The following is a 7,500-nucleotide window of genomic DNA, read 5'->3' on the forward strand; positions in this document are numbered from 1 at the left end:
GAGAGAGAGAGAGACCTACGTTAATCTAATTATGATAAAAAAATGAGAAACTCTTAAAGACTACTAACATAGCTACGGAATTAAAGACCTAATTGTTTAATGCACTTATTTTTTCTTAAGGCTCCAAATCTCAATTAGTGCCTCGAACGTAAGCCAACCGATTACCAGATTAACTCGGATTGAAGAAATTATCGAAGTGCCAGAACCAGGCTTAATGATTAACGAGGGTTTAGACCTGAATTACAGTACATATCCAGAGTCCTTCTTATTTGTCTTTGTGAAAAATTATTCCTTGTTGAATATTTTAAGAATTTTGACAAATAATTAATCTTAATTTACAATTCATTATAGAGACACACGTGCACACACGCACATATATGTATATATATATATATATATATATATATATATATATATATATATATATATATATATATATATATATATATATATATGTGTGTGTGTGTGTGTGTGTATATGCATATATTTGTGTATTTTATATATATATATATATATATATATATGATATATATATATATATATATATATATATATACATATACATATACATATTTATATATATATATATATATATATATATATATATATATATATATATATATATATGCATGTGTGTATATAGATAAAGAAAATAAATGTTATAATTCTTATTCATCACTTAGATATAAAAAATTTTGTCCAAATCTTTTTTGTCACTAACATTTCTAGTTTCCATATTGTACCAATAATATTAAAATCACCGTGTTTCAACTCCTTCGATATTCATTTACAGTTATGTTACTTATGACTTTATTTCATTTTTTGTATAATATTTTTACATTCATAGTAATCAGTACCATGACTATCACAGTATAATATTCTTTGCTAGTGTCATAGAAAGATTTTTTTCACCAAGCCTGCTAGACCTCATAAACCAATTAAAAAAAGTACATTGTCAGACATTTTGCTCTATTCTGGCGGGCACCTGTAGCACGTGGACCAAGATTTTTTTTTTTTTTTTTAGCCTGAATAGTTCCAGAACAGTAAACAAATGTTACTAACAGAATTTCCAAAACCTTACAAAAATTTCCGGCTTGAATATATGTCCTATTGATGCAATGAGCCTCAGTTAGATACTTTCACTCGTCTCTATCTTGAGCTTTTAAATCATTACCTCTCATTTCATCATCACCTGCGTCCCGTTTCATAGTCCTCAGTCATGTAGGGTTGGGTCTGCTAACACGTCTAGAGCTTTGTGGAGCCCATTTGAAAATTTGGCGAACTAATCTCTCTTCAGAAGTGGGGAAAGCCGGCCCAAACCATCTCCATCTACCCCTCACTATGATCTCATCCACATGTGGCACTCGAGTAATCTCTTTTATAGTTTCATTTCTAATCCTGTCCTGCCATTTAACCCCCAATATTCTTCTAATGACTTTGTTCTCAAATCTACAAAATCTGTTGGATATTGTTTCATTGTCATTACCATATAGCACCTCCGATCTCACTAAATTGATATATAGCCAGATTTTTATATGTAATTTCAGGTGATTTTATTCGAAAAAATTACTTAACCTATCCATTGTACAATTTGTTTTTCAATCATTAATTCAACTCAAAACAGTTATACATAAATATAACATAAATTGCAGTAATAAAATTAAAATAGCACAGATATAGCCTGTAATAGGATAAAGTAATGCACATAAAAGTATATATGCAGATATAAACATAATCAAACAAGGTAAAATTGAAGGCTAAAAAATACAACTTTTAAGAGGTATCACGTCTTGAAGGTGTGAGGCACGAGTTGATACCATGAGAGTAATGTGTTGTAAACCTGGACCTTTCCTTGGTGGAGATTTCCACCAATTTAGTAATCTCAGCTTTACGACGGCGCCCAGTATAGCTGGAGTCGTCGGTTTGATGATAGAGCCCTTGTGAGGGTGTCCTAGTTATGGTGAGAAAAAGAAAATTTCTTATGTGTACATTGGATATATATATATATATATATATATATATATATATATATATATATATATATATATATATATACATATGCATATATATATATACACACACACACACACACACACACATATATATATATATATATATATATATATATATATATATATATATATATATATATATATATATATATATATATATACAATATGTGTGTATATTTGCATATGTATGTGCATATATGTATATATATGTATGTATGTATGTATGTATATAATGTGTGTATGTGTATAATTCATATCCATGCCAAATTATAATCATATGATCTTAGAGTTATCTCTCAGGTAGACATCATAATCCCCTAAATGACATAAAAAAAAAATTCCAAAATTTTACACCCAAGTTTCTTTCATCGTTCTGAAAAGGAATTAAGACTTTCCTTAATTACTGGGCAATATGTCTTATTGATGAAGTAATACTAAGACTCCTTTCCTTTCTTTAAAGGCATTTCAAGAGTTCAAAGATTGTTTTGGTCATTTGTCCCTTTCCATTAATGACTTTCTTAGAAAATTTCTATACCAGAAATATTTAATGATTAGGACTTTTGCTCTAAAAAGAACAACATATAAAACTTTCACATGTGCGAGCTTCTTTCTGAGTGAATTGAAAGCTGCCTCTTTTTTCACGTTCCATGACAGCATTTCGACATTTCTCTCCATTCCTACAATTAAGAAACTTGTTTTTAGAGTATTCATTTATAGCTTGATATGACTCTTAATTTCTCTCAGGATTTTTTTTTTTTTTTTTACTAAGATTCTACGATCATGATATTTTTGGTAGTATTTGTTCCTCAAAACATTATCGCACTTTTGATATACCAAGATTGCTTTAATCTAGCTCAATCGTTCAAGAATTTGATGAATTATCCAGTATACTAATTTATCGTTACCTTTGCCAATGTTATGCGATCGAGTCGGTTTATTTGCTTGTTTAGTCTGTGAACATTTGTCTGTGTGTTTATGGACATGATTACGTCAAAACTACCGAACGGACTTTGATGAAATTTTCACGGAAGATAGAATTTAGGTCATGGGTGACTTCATTGAGTTTCAGAGCTGATCCGGATCCGGATTCGAGATCATGATTTTCATTTTTTCGGTGACTGTGGACAGGGTTGCCTCCAAATTACTCTACGGATTTTCACGAAATTCTACCCACAAATACTGTAGATATTAGGTCATGGACGACACCATTATCGTTTGGAGATGATCCTGATCCGGATTATAGATCCAGATTTCTATTTTTTTGGCATTATAAAGATAACGTCAAAACTTTTCGACTGATTCTGAAGAAATGTTCACTACAATTAAATCTTAGATCATGGACCACCTTATTAAGTTTTGCAGATGTTCCGGATCCTGATTCTAGACCCGGATTTACAGTTTCGTGAAATAAAGATACCGTTAAAAATATTTTACGGATTTTAACTAACTATTCACCAAATATAGATCTGAAGTCATGGACCCTCACATTAAATTTTGGAGATGATCCAGATCCTGATTCTAGATCCGGATTTGCCTTTTTTACCATTTTAAAGATAACGTCGAACGAAATTTACAGATTTTGTCGGAATTTCCATCACTGGTTGATCTTAACCTTTGGTGAGGGTTAAAAATCTCTAGTTGCTCTCGTTTCTAATGTTTTACTTTATTTGGTCTGATATCACGACCTATTTTCATATACTCAAATCTTCTTTACTCATATTTAACAATTTATAAAAGATCAAATATAATTGTAATTGAGATACATTGTCCTCATCGTTAAGCAACTTTAGGCACAAACACCTCAATTATATCAAGCATTTTTGTTATTAATAAACGAACTTGGCTGTCAAAGAGTAGTAATTGCCGTTATATAAAATTCCCATTAGGTGATTTTAAGTCAAATAGAACAGACTAAAAAACTAGGTCACGAAAGAAAAATGTTACGCAACTTCTGTTTAATTTTAAAAGTATGACGTACGACTTTTTGGAAATATTTTTAATAACCTTCCCTATGATAACGGATTCAGAAAATAGATTAGACTTTCAAGCTGCAATAGATTTCATAATATGGGGCTATGTTGTTTTCGTGATTTTTTTTTTTACCTTCAATTGAATAGGCTTCAATTTCTAGCTAAGATTTTTTTTGAGTGGTTAATATTTTGTTTTTATTATCATAGATATTCATAACTTTTTTACAAACTGGTAAATAAAAAGACATATCAAATTTATTCTCATGAATAAATCTAAATAGTGACAATATATATATATTTATATATATATATATATATATATATATATATATATATTATATATATATATATATATATATATATATGTATATATATACTCTCTCTCTCTCTCTCTCCTCTCTCTCTCTCTCTCTCTCTCTCTCTCTCTCTCTCTCTCTCTCTCTATATATATATATATATATGTATATATATATATATATATTTATATATATTCTGTAACATCTGATTATATTTATAATTTATCAAGCTTAAAGTAAATAAAGTAAACATTTTAATTGAATATAGCTAAGATGCCTAACCATGCATTTTCAATATTTACCTACTTTATTGAGTTGAATTTCTGAAATAAAAGCTGTTAAATAATGTAAAATGATTAGTAGCGTAAGGTGAAAAAGGAATACTGCCTCTACAAAATATTGCGGTAATAGTTAAGTGTTCCCTTCTACCCGGGATAGACTGTGGATTTAGGATAAATTAAGGGCTGTGCCCTTTAACGCCGTGCTAAATTGGATAAGAGGCATATTATTTTGAAAGTGGTTTGCTCAAAACTTCAATTCGTTGGAAATTTAGGTATAAATTTCATTACTAGTCATGAGAGAGAGAGAGAGAGAGAGAGAGAGAGAGAGAGAGAGAGAGAGAGAGATTACAGTATTCTTCGTTCAAGTAATACCATTTGTTTACCATTTAATATTTAATGATTTCTATATCTGATTACCGTTCAAGGGATAAAAATCTTCACTAATGAGTAATAAAATCATTTTAATGGAAGCAAAAGCATCAGAAGTTGATACAAAGTATTAAACATTATGAAAAATATTATTCGATAATAATTCATATGTTAGCCCCCTTATTAGGAAAATATGAACACACCCTTGCAAGTAAAATATAATCGTTTTTTAACAAGTTTTGCTCATGCACGAACAGAATACATAATAACTGGCGTTATTATATTGTCAGAAATAGGCCTTTAATTATGGGTAAGTATACCCATACACCAATGAATACAGTACATATATAAAGTAAACATTCCTTGCAAGATTATTCCTAGATGTCGTAATAAATATTATTGTGCAGTAGTATCATCCATAAAAGAACTGATCCGGTAATCAGATGCATTTATACTATCTGGATTCAAATTCCTCTGTAATTCATTCTGTGAAAAGTTTCAATATGTATTGGGAGGACTACAAATGGTGTAGTCACTAAATGTAAATTTTTATTCACCCAGATTGAATACTAAGTATTGTACCAACCGTGTTTCACACAATTGTACATAATTCCTTTTGTATATATTATGCTTGTATCTTCGCTCTTCCCTCGCACTAAAACGAACATGAAAATTCATGTCTGGTTTTTCCTCTGTAATATTGTCTGTCTTGTGAACTTGTTATGTCCTGTTGCCTTGAGGTTTTGTATATAAGGAGAGTGTTCCACAATAATATAACTCAGTCGTTTCCAATCTGCCTTTGAGTTCACACCCTTACTCGGCGACGTCACATTGGTGACCCCGGAAGTCGACTCGCTCCCACTGCCTTCCACCCCCACCTCCCTCGTCCCTCCATCGTTGGTACTATGATGGAGACGGACTCTACAGTTTCTACTACAGCAGTTGGCGATGCGGCCGCCCCATTGAAACTTTCACAGTTCGCCAGCGGAGAAGCGTTTGCTTGGTTTCAACGCGCTGAAGTCCACTTTCGTATCAGGGGCGTGACTCGCTCAACCACCAAAGCGGATTATGTTCTCGCGGCGATACCCGAGGACACCTTCCCAGAAATATCCGACTGGCTTTGTGAACAAGGAGACACCCCAATAGCGTATGACGCCCTCAAAACATACCTTCTGCAGCAGTACTCGCTGTCGCCAGCCGCCCGTATAGCAAAGCTTTTTCAGCTCTCGCAACAACCGTTGGGGGACCAAAGGGCTTCGCTTGCCCTCAGGGAAATGACCAGTATCGCTCGCCTTCAACCTGCCGCAGACGGCTCTCCTCGTGAGGTGAACCTACTCCATGCCCTTTGGATACGCCGTTTACCCGAACCTGTACGCGCTGCCATACCCGATGTCGATAGTTTAACCATAAAGGACTTGATGACCAAAGCTGACACCCTTATGGACAGCCACTTCAAGACCTCCATCAACGCCTCCACCCCTGACGACGAGGATGCCTATTCAACGTCAACCGAAGTTGACATGAATGCCGTAGGACATACACGCCTACCCCATGACGTGCCGAAGCGGCGGCGAAGCCGCCCACCACCCACCAATCGCTCGCACCCCAACGAACGACTTCTACAGCCACTTACTACCTCCTATCCACCGCAGTTTTGCTACTACCACTTCAGATTCGGGGCAACCGCGAAGAAATGTGCCAAAGATTGTCAGTGGCCAAAAAACGTGTAAGTAGGCCATCGCTTGTGGCGGTGGCCTCCCATGTTTCTAATCTTTTCTTTTTACAGGATGTAGGAACAGGCGTGCGAATTTTGGTAGACATGGGTGCTTGTCGTTCTCTTTTGCCAAGGAAACTCTTCAAGGTACAACGTAGTCTGTCTACATCTGCCGACGTCCGCTTGGTAGCTGCTAACGGATCTGCGATACCCACCTACGGTTACGAGAACCTCACATTATCATTCGGAAGCGGTAAATTCAATTGGAAGTTTCTCGTTGCTGACGTCACAATGCCAATCCTCGGTGCGGATTTCCTCTCTCATTTCCACCTTCTGGTCGATGTCGCCCACCGACGATTGATCAACGCAGACTCGTACTTGTCGACACCTCTTCAACCCGCCCCCTCTAACCTCGCTCTCCACATCAGCGCACCCACGGATGCCTACGCCCACCTCCTCACGTCGTACCCGGAAGTTTTCCGTCCAGAACTTCGCCAAACGCCCACGGTTCCTGCCAAGCACGGTATTTATCACCATATCAAGACGACGGGACCCCCAGTCTTCGCAAAATTCAGACGTCTGGCACCGGAACGATTGGCAGCCGCCAAACAGACGTTCGCTGAAATGGAGAAAACGGGCCTTTGTCAAAAAGCCTCCAGCCCATGGTCGTCACCCTTACACATCGTTCTGAAGAAAGACGGCTCCCTCCGTCCGTGCGGGGATTACAGGCGCCTGAACATGCAAACAGAACCGGATCACTACCCCCTCCCAAACATTGCCGATGTAACCTCCTACCTGCACAAAGCGAAGGTTTTCTCTACGCTCGACCTCCTGAAGGGGTATTATCAGGTGCCTATG

Source organism: Palaemon carinicauda, chromosome 2 (assembly GCF_036898095.1).
Source record: "Palaemon carinicauda isolate YSFRI2023 chromosome 2, ASM3689809v2, whole genome shotgun sequence".
Classification (NCBI taxonomy): domain Eukaryota; kingdom Metazoa; phylum Arthropoda; class Malacostraca; order Decapoda; family Palaemonidae; genus Palaemon; species Palaemon carinicauda.